At 41.4% G+C, this 10,277-nt stretch overlaps 1 long non-coding RNA gene and 1 pseudogene across 1 annotated transcript; both read right to left on the bottom strand.

Annotated features, from left to right (window-relative positions):
- Window positions 1–511: 511 nt before the first annotated feature.
- Window positions 512–1,011, bottom strand: LOC109383244 (60S ribosomal protein L26 pseudogene; annotated as a pseudogene).
- Window positions 1,012–4,917: 3,906 nt separating this feature from the next.
- On the bottom strand, window positions 4,918–7,890 carry LOC109383256 (uncharacterized). Its single transcript, XR_002124145.1, has 3 exons — window positions 7,726–7,890; window positions 7,015–7,173; window positions 4,918–4,958 (listed from the first exon to the last, which is right to left on the bottom strand). It is a non-coding gene; the product is annotated as an uncharacterized LOC109383256 (long non-coding RNA).
- Between the last annotated feature and the right edge of the window lie 2,387 nt (window positions 7,891–10,277).

Raw genomic sequence — 10,277 nt, 5'->3', positions numbered from 1 at the left:
ATTCCCATACACCACAGGAACTTGGAACATACAAACATTACCATGTATAATTTTAGCTTGTCAGTCACTGGACTCAAGGCTTTCCACATCTCTTTTGGTCTTCCCAACATTCCGTAAGATAAAGAGTGTTACCATTTCCAGGAATCAGACTCTGAAAGGTTGAATAAATACACCAAGATCACAAAACCAGCTCTACCTGTCTGCAAAGGCTATGCTTAATCAGTCTGTATTCTCTTCTGCTCAGTGCTAACTCTTGCATGTTAGGAAAGGAAAAAAGGGGGAGGGAAAGAAGGAAACAGAATTCCAGTAAGTGCACTTCAGCTTTTCAAGAGATTATTAAATACACATAGTAAGTTAAAAAGCTAAATCCATCTTAAAATGCTGCAGCGGAAGTGTAAAATTTTTTAAAAGAATCATGTACAAGTCAAGGGAAGACCTAACGGACTAGATGGTTATTAGATAGATGGAAGATCATAGTTGATTTCTTTCTTTTTTTTCATTTTAACAGTTTTTAATGAAAGCTGTATATAAAATTACTGTATTTCTGCATCTTCTCAATTGTTTCTTCCTTATATTTGCCATTTGCCTTTCCTATTTGGCAAGATTTGGCATTCCATTCAAGGATCTGCCTGCGGTCTTTGTTCAGCTTTAGTCTAGTGATAACCACCTTGCTGGGGCGAATGCCCACATGAACTGTTAGTTCAATGTAGAGACATATTTCTTCCTGTAACCCTGGACTACTTTGCAAATTTGCTGCCCTTTGTCATGTCCTCGTACAACCTAAACTTTATCATCCTTTCAGAGGGGCATGGATCGAACATTGTACTTCTGTCTCAGCGCCTTGGAAATAGGAGAAAACATAATCTTCCTGCAAATGTGGGAATGTGCATTGAAATGCCTTTTAGGGTTCTTGCTCCAGTCAGAAGTCACAAAGAGGTTGAACTTCACTTTGGCCGCTGGCAGGCACTTCAGCGATAGCCACAGAAGGGAAGAGTTATAGTTGCTTTCCATATTAGTGTTCAGGTTGATGTTATTTTCTTAGGAAGTATAGAGACCCTTTTGGTTGAGCAACTAGAGGAAAGAATAATTGGTTCACGATACTTGAGGGGATCTGGAGTATTATTTCTCTGAAGTTGGCAATTTAAACTCTAAGGAGCTCATCCTTTTCTGGTGGGTGCAGCTCTTAATTTTGGCTGAAGGAACTAAGACAAAGGTCATGCACCTTCTGTACTTCCAACCTTTGTTCTGCATTAATGATTTCGAGAAGGGAGATTCTTCAAAATCTCTTCATAAGCAATCCTAGGTGTAAGAATCAGGTTGTCTTGTACAAAAGCAAGAAACAATCGACCTGAGTTGAGCTAACTTTTTCAGAGAACACAAGCTGAGTTGAGCTAGTTTTTGTGCAGAACACAAGCTCTAAGGTTACCTTGAAAGGCCCAGTGAACAAAACCTTCAGAACTTTGATGCAGAAATGGGACAGATAGCCCACGGCAAGAAAGGGTGGAAAATGTCAGCAAATTGTGATTGAAATTAATGCTCCTTTTAGTTTGTGGGATTGGTCTAAATGCAGACTGTGGTGAATATTTTTCAGTTTTGTTATAGAATGTGGCTGCTTCCTTGGCTTAAAAAGAAAAAAAAAATCCTGTTTCTTTGGTTTCTTTGTATCAATGTGTCATAATATTTCTGCTTCACAGTTAGGGGAAGTAATCTTGGAAATAGACAAGTATGGTGGGATGGAATTTACAGTTTAGGAGACCACAGTTTGGCCATAAACTTAGCTCACGAGAGCTTCCAAAAAGGTAACAGACCCATCAGCATTTAATAGGGCATTTAAAAGAATGAGTCTGTACAATGGGAAGGCCATTATAACAGAGCCTGATAGGCCAAAAGGGCCTGGCTATAAAGCAGCATCAGAACCCATGTTGATTCCAATTCTTCTTATGCAGATATGATAGGCTAGAAATTAATCTAAGGACTTTGTGTTAGAAAAGCAAAATAATATCCCAGGGGGCATGTTTAAACACTGGGATGAGGGGTTGGGCAGGCAGTTTTCACTTTCAAAGCACAATTTGCATATGAGGAAGCATCCCAGTGAGTATAAATCATTTTAACGTTTGTGTATATTGAATTTATTTCACTTACATGTAACTTTTTAGCTGGAAATAGGTTTTGAAGACCTGAATGTGTAAAGTTAAGAATGTTGAAGAAAAGGCCCAGTTCTCAAAGGCAGAAAACACTATTACAAAAGTGGTGTGTTCTTGTAGGTGTTTGACGCCTTGCATGCCTGAGATCAGGGGGTAAACCCATTGTTCCTTGAGATCCTCCCAATTCTAAAAGCTATAAATCTATGAACCAGAAGAAAAATAAAACCTTTTCTATTTAGTATGTCTTTATCTAAGAAACATTTTTCAACTAGATTGTATTATATCTTCATGCCATGCCATATTCTATCTATGTACCAAGTGGAAAATGTAGTCACAAATATTTTTTGGCCAAATATAACTCTGTTCTGGAAAACGATTTCCTCTACCAACCACAGCTATTCAAGGCACATCTTAGAATGTAGCATAGGGGCTGGCCAAGTGGCTCATTGGTTAAGAGTTGGCTTGGGAGCACGAGCAGCAGGGCCACCGGTTTGGATCCCACATGGGCCAGTGATGCTGTGCCCTCTGCAGCTAAGATGGTGAACAACAGCTCGACCTGTAACTGGACTGCTGTGAGTCACCGATGATGGTGTAGGCTGCAGTGTGGCTGCAATGGGCTGCTGTAAGCTACCGTGAGTGGCTGGCAGCCGCCATGAGCGGCCGTCCAATGGCCAGCGACCAATCTGCCTCACCTGGGAAGAGCGCAATGATCACAAAACCAACATGGGCCAGTGAAGCGACATCCTCCACAACTAGAATGAAGAACAAAAGGACAGCAACTTGTCTATTCCCCTTCCCCAATTTCCCAATGCTGCTCCCTCCCCCTAATTCCCCAATAAAATAAAATTTAAAAAAAAAAGAAATGTCTTAAAAAAAAATAAAAAGAATGTAGTATAGGTGTCCAAGGAATCCCCATCAGGGTACCTTAGGCCCCTGAAACAACTCTTACGAAAAACTCCAAATTACAAAGCCATCTGGGACAGGCATGTGTGTCTGCCCCCTTTTTCTTGCAGATCTCTAATCTTGTCAACCAGTTGGCTGTGCATTGTGAGAGAGGAGAATGGGAGCATCCTGTAATAGCCAAGCAAGTTGGCTTTTAGACATCTCCATACAGCTGTCTCATAAGTCTATTATACTTAACATAAAAATTGTCAATGATATTGTAACAGCTATATACGATGTTAAAGGGGTAGTAGATTGGGGGTGGTTATCATTTTGTGATAAAATGTCTAACTATTACATTGCTTTATACACCTAAACTAATAGTAATTTTTTTAAAAAAACCAAATCCCCAAAACATGTTCTAACTCCAATCTTTCCTATCTCAGTAAATGGCACCACCATATATCTACAAGTTCAAGTCCAAGCCTAGGACTCATTCTGGTTTCTGCTTTATCTCACTCCCCAAATCCAATTCATCAACAAATTTTAGAAATCCTTCTGAAATAAATCCTGAATTTCACCATCATTCCTATTACTGTCCTACTCCAAGTGACCATCATCATTCACCTGGACCACTGTAAAAGTCTCCTAACTATTTTCACTCTTGCCACAGTGAAATACTCCACCTCTATACAACAGCCTATAGCCAGAGGATAGAATCATCCTTTAAAAATGTGAATCAGTCCATACCTCTTCCATGTTTATTTCAAACTTGTCTATGGCCTCCCGCTATGGCTAGAACATAGTCGATAGTCTTCCCATACCCTGTAATATCCCACGTGATCGGGCCTCTGCCTCCCTCTGCAATCTCAAACTCCTACCTCTCAACCCTTTGTTCAGTTCACCCCAACCACATTGTCCTTTACTTCCGTCCCATGAACCTTTACACCAAGCTCCTTTGCACTCAGTGCCTTTGGGTTGCTGTTCCCTCTGCCTGATAGGCTTTCCCCCGGGCCTTCTTATATCTATCTCCTTCTCATAATTCAGGTCTCAGCTAGGTTATTAACTCCTCCGAGAAGTCTTCCCACCTCTCCCCTCCTTATTCATTAGATTTATTTTGTGATTTGATTTTTTTTAACCATGTGCATCTATTACTTTGATGTTTTAATTAAGGTAAATATAAATACATAAATAAATAAACTGTCTAGTCTCTATTATATCACTTTGTTTTCTTCATGGCAAGCATCGTTATCCCAAATTAATCTTCTTTATTTACGTGTTTACTTGTTTATTGTAGGACTTGTTTCAATGACCCCACATCTACCATGTCAACCAGAGTATCCCAGCACCTACAAGGTCTTTTGTACATTGTAGACTCTCAGTAAATATTTGTTAATTGAGTAGATTTCATTCACCTAAAGGAGAGGTAGTTTCCTTTTGGCTGAGAATGGACACATGCATTCTTTTGGAAAGAACGTTTTGGTTTTTTTTTAAAGATTTTTATTGGGGAATTGGGGGGGGGGATGAGAACAATGCTGGGGAATTGGGGGAAGGGGAACAGACAAGTTGCTGTCGTTTTGTTCTGCAGGCTAGTTGTGGAGGATGTTGCTTCACTGGCCCAAGTTGGCACCATCATTGCGCTCTTCCCAGCCGAGGCAGATCAGTCGCCTGCTTCTGGACGGCCGCTCACTGCGGCTGCTGGCTGCTCACGCTGGCTACTGGCTACACACGGTAGCCCATGGCAACCTACTGCCACAGGGGCTGCAGCCTACACCGTCGCCGGCGACTCATGGCAGCCCAGCTCCAGGTTGAGCTGTTGTTCAGCATCTTAGCTGTAGAGGGCAGTGTCACTGGCCCTCATATGTGGGATCCGAACCAGGGCCCTCTGGTGTCCCAAGCCAGTTCTTAACCATCGCACCACTCAGCCGGCACCTGGAAAGAACGTTTTAATGAAATATTTTGTTCAAGTTGGGTTCTGTTTGCCTAATAAGATACTATTGCTAAAATCCGTCACATGGAATACCCTTGAATTGAGAAATTGTCAATATACATGTGGAGTAACAAAGATGGCAAATCATATCAATACCCATTTCAGCATGTCAACGATGAGTTTCATAACAAAGTGAAAAATTGAAAAGCCAATTTAATATTGATTTGGATCTGATAGCTAATATCTGAATTCTGCTTTCTAGGCAGTGGTAAGCTGTGTAGAATTGCTGATGCTGAAGGTGAAACCAAAAGATCAGAATGCTCTAGGCTGGATTGCAGCACAGTGAAAATGGAAGAATAAGAGGTAAGGAGAGTTGCTTAGAGACTCCAGGTAGGATACAAAGTTGTGAGGAAGTGGTTAGGGTAAGTGGTTTAGAATTAGGGCTTTGAAAGATAAGAGCTTTCATTGCTTAAGTGCCCGCTATGTGCCAGGCCGTTGTCTATACTCCTTACAGAAACAATTTACGTTGGTATTGTTTCCTCATTTTCCAAATGAAGAAGCTGCGGCTCAGGGGGCTAAAGGACTTGTCAAAGTTACATACCTATGTAAAAAGTAGAGCAAAGACGTAAACTAGATTTTTCAAATCCAAAAGCTGACACGCTGTCCACTGTACCACACTGTCTTCCTTGTGATGATACCCTCCATTTATTTCTGTAATTCCTGACACCAAGTTTAGGACCTGGCACAGCATCCTAATCATGCCTACTACTGGTCAGTAAATGCTTCTGCTGCCAGTGAAGGGGACACCTAAATGAAGTGGCCAAGCCCAGCTGCGTCCAAGGTTTGCTGACTCAGCAGTTTTCAAGCATCATGCTCACACCTCTTCCTCCTCTTTTCTTTCCCAGCACTGCCCCACAGCCCACCTCTACCTCTCTCAGCTGGGAAAAGCATCTGCCAGGTGCTAATAAGAAAGGTACCCTGGCCATAGCATGAGGGGAAGAGGCAGCTCAGCACCATCACTGCCGAGAGCGGGGGCAGACTTAGGCAATGTAATCTGAAGTGCTGAAGTGTGCAGCTCATGGAGAGAAATGGACGACGTGCAAAATTGAAGAGGAGGATAAGTGTAAGAAGAAAAATTTCCTGACAGAGATGAATTACTTACAGGACTAACCTCCCTGAGGGAAGAGATGTGGCTCTATTCCCTAACTCCCACGCAGAAAACATGCTATAGAGGAAATGCAGGAGACAAGGGGGGGGGGAGACATTAATGACTAATGGGAGCTTTCCACCTCTGAGTTTTATGAAGATGAATGAAGCACTTTTGAATGGAGGAAGAAATAAAAATGGAAAGATGGAGCTGACTAAGGTGCTGCAAAAATAAAGAGGGATGGATGTTTGGGGCCCTCGTGCTAAGTAAGGAAAATCATGTCTTCCAACCGGGAGGTGCAGAGCTGAGCAGTTCAGAGATTTGAATTCAGAGTTCAGTCTCTGCCACTTACCAATTGGATGAATCTGTGCAAATCACTTAACCAATGTGAGTTACAAAATAGGAATAACACCCTATTTTATTGGTTATTTTTACTGTAAAATAGGGATAATACTATGGCGAAGGGTTCTTATGAAGATTGAATGAGGTAACTCATGTAAAAACAGTGCCTACCATGTAGCAATCAGTCAATTAATGGCAATAATTATTATTGGGTCATGGCTTTGTGTGGAGGGGGAAATATAGCTGGGTCACTATTATCAAGGTCAGATTATGGGGACAATTCTTCCCTTTGAACAACAGTGCCTCCTTGGTTTTTCTATTTGCTGTGTTGATAGTTCATACCCTCTCTATTGATTTGGACTTTCAGGTCACAGAGAAGATGAACCCAAATATAATAGATGCCACCTCTACTCTTAGGCATGCTTGCCAAAAAGCAACTCAACCCATGTAGGTGCTCTGTATCATTCTGAGGATCAAGCCACCTCCCTATAGAAGGGTGCTTGCACAGAAGATAATACTAATAACACTGTACATTATTTAATCTTCTACAGTTTACAAAGTACTCTTACCTGGGAAGGGCTACTGTCTTCATTTTATAGATGAGGGAGCAGAGAGTTTGAGAGGTGAAGCCACGAGATTAAGGTAACATAGACAATTGGTCGGTGCAGCAGGGATTCACACCCAGCCCTTCTGACTCCAAGTCTGGGACTCTTTTATAACACAGGGTGCTATAGAGGATGTGAACAGTTAGCAGGTTAAAAAGGTAGTTGCTTCCCATCATAATACATTGAATTTTAGAACAGGAATGAGCTTTCAGTGTACCTAATGCTGTGGTTTTTAAACTGGATTCCAGGAAACCCAGTAGGACGTGGGAAAGACAAGCAGGAGGTTGAGATTGTATGCAGCTCACCTTTTATCAATTACATTTATAGCATTACAATGTACTTTGAATAAATGTTAAAACATTAAGACTTTCCCTAGAAAAGAAGAAGAAAGTTTGAAAACCCTCTATCTAGTTCAACTGTTTCATTACTCCCAGGATGTTGAGGCCCAGTCTGGTTAAGCAATTTGTCCAAATCTCATAGTTAGTTAGGGGCAGAGCTAGGACCAGCAGTCAGGCCTAGTCACCTGCATATTTGATAAGCATGCATTAATGTTTCCAAATATTTTCTCATTCTCCAAATATTTTCCATCGATAACCTCAGGCAAGTCACTTAGTTGTGACAATCAAATCATCAAGGAGAAAGTAGGCCTGGGGTTATTCTCTCCTGATGACTCACCATGTGACCTTGGATCAGTCCATTGATCTCTGAACCCTCAGCGTTTCCACAGGTAAAGTGGGATGATAATTCCTGTGTAGGCAACTCTCAGTAGGGCTGTTGTGATGACTATAAAACAGAACATGTGGAGGTTCATGAGGTTCTTCCAGGGAAGGAGGCTCAGAAAGTTCAATATGTTATTATTTACAAACGCCTACCAAGTGTGTCATTGTTTCTAAGCTGATCTCTGCAATTTACCATCCTTGCTTACTTGTTGTTCCTCATTTGAGAGGGCAATGTAGTTTATTTTTGTAACCCTACCAAGTACTACTTGTTTATGAAATAGCCTCAAAACTTCTTATCACATTGGCTTTCTGATAAAAGGTTGTGATTTCTGACTACTTGCATGGGGAAAGTAAATCTTTTAAGGTTCAACACTTTTCATTCTAGACAAGTTATAGAGGCACTATCACTACAGGGTTCTAGCGAGCCTGGGGATCCCAGAGCGAGATGAGATCAAAGAGCTTGTGTGCAGGTTACAGAGATGGAACGCTTCCACCTACTCGGCAGTTTCTCTTCCTTCAGGAAGGAATACTAAAGAAATACCATCATGACCTTCAGGTTGACCTTGAGAGCAGACTAACTTGACCTTGGCCAAGTTCTTATTATCTCTGAGCTTATGTTTTCACTTGTAAAAGGTAGATATTTGCCTCCCTTTCCACCTCATAGGGCTGCCAAGGATCAAAGGAGAGAACACGAGGTGACATGTTTTTAAAACTGTCAAGTATACACTAACTTAAAGGATTGTTCCTTTTAGGAATGTGTAAAATACTACAATTATTTATAATACACATTTCAACTAAATCATCTCAACTTGTGACAAGTACCCACTTGGAATGTTCAACGACTCAGGTTGAAGAAAGATGTTTCCATTTATGCTGATTTCTCTGAAGAAAGCCAAGTGACAATAGACCAAGGCAGAGTTAGAACTAGGGAGTTATCTCCTTAATTGACAATGATCACAAAACAAGAAGTATTTTTATATCTTCAATTAAGAACATTTTAAATTTAAAAAAGAAAAAGAATATAAACAGAACTTTACCAAAATCCTATTCTGGATACCCCAAATAACATCATCTCTTGGAGAGCAGCATTTCTACATTTCCCCATGTTGATACTTCAAAAAATCTAGACCTCATTTCCTTTATGCAGACAAGCCAGCCACAGAAGCCGACCAATATTTTAAGACTGCAGTGTTTACTAATGGATGTCTGGCTGGGAACAGTTGCTGGCAGAATTCTGGCGGAGGCACTCACTCCCACTAATGATGTGGAACAGGGCTGCGTAATCATGTCCACTTGTATTAAGTCTACCCAAGGCTGTCATGTTTTGCAGTAGAACCAGTAACAAGCACCCCCGAAAGTCCTGGGAGTTTCCTGGAAGAGGCATTACGTCAGAGCTGGTTCAGACCTTCCCAAAGTCATTGCTCCAGCCATTCATTTCATTTAGGATCTTCTGTTCATTTTTGTACAGTGGATGTGAGACTCCTTTACAAAAAATTTGTAGAGACATTAGGACAGTATAGCCTCTATATGGACCATCACAGGCCAGGGAAAAATCTATCAAATGTTCCATTTTGACTGTCTGGACATTCTTACTGTATCACTCTTCTGGGGGAGAGCAACTTCTATCTGTTCTAAGAGACTAATTCCAAACTTAGATATGTGGGGATCATTTGGTATTTAATAGAATTCAGGTAATGCACATAGCCCTAAAAATTATAATTAATAAGGAGCTAAGCAAGGAAAATGAATAACAGCAATTCTTTCTTTTTTTTTTTAAGATTTTTATTGGGGAATTGGGGGAAGAGGAACAGACAAGTTGCTGTCCTTTTGTTCTTCAGTCTAGTTGTGGAGGACGTTGCTTCACTGGCCCAAGATGGCACCATCATTAAGCTCTTCCCGGGCGAGGCAGATCAGTCGCCGGCTTCTGGACAGCCACTCACTGCGGCTACTGGCCACTCATGCTGGCTGCTGGCTACACACGGTAGCCCATGGCAACCCACTGCCACAGGGGCTGCAGCCTACGCTGTCGCCGGTGACTCACGGCAGCCCAGCTCCAGGTTGAGCTGTTGTTCAGCATCTTAGCTGTGGAGGGCAGTGTCACTGGCCCTCATATGTGGGATCCGAACCGAGGCCCTCTGGCGTCCCAAGCCAGTTCTTAACCATCGTGCCACTTGGCCGGCCCAACAGCAATTCTTTAAAATGGAAATTGTTAGAATAAAGGAAGCACTGTTGTTATATATTAGTATTACTACTGTTAAGGATGTCAAAATACTGTTGTCAGATTTCTTTCCCTTCTACCTAGTCCTTAGAACTCCGAGGAAACTTCATTCCATTTTCTGAAATTAGATGCTACTTCAAAGATTTTAGAAGTAAACCATGAAATGAGGACACTAAAGAAGCATCCATTTTTGCGGATTACTGTTAAATAACATCTTTCTCCCAAATTAATAATGTAACCACAATGTTTGTCAAATATCCCAAAGATCTACTTTAGACATACCCAGCATT

This window comes from Hipposideros armiger, unplaced genomic scaffold (genome assembly GCF_001890085.2).
Source record: "Hipposideros armiger isolate ML-2016 unplaced genomic scaffold, ASM189008v1 scaffold_79, whole genome shotgun sequence".
Lineage (NCBI taxonomy): Eukaryota > Metazoa > Chordata > Mammalia > Chiroptera > Hipposideridae > Hipposideros > Hipposideros armiger.
This window is presented reverse-complemented; position numbering and strand designations above follow the sequence as displayed.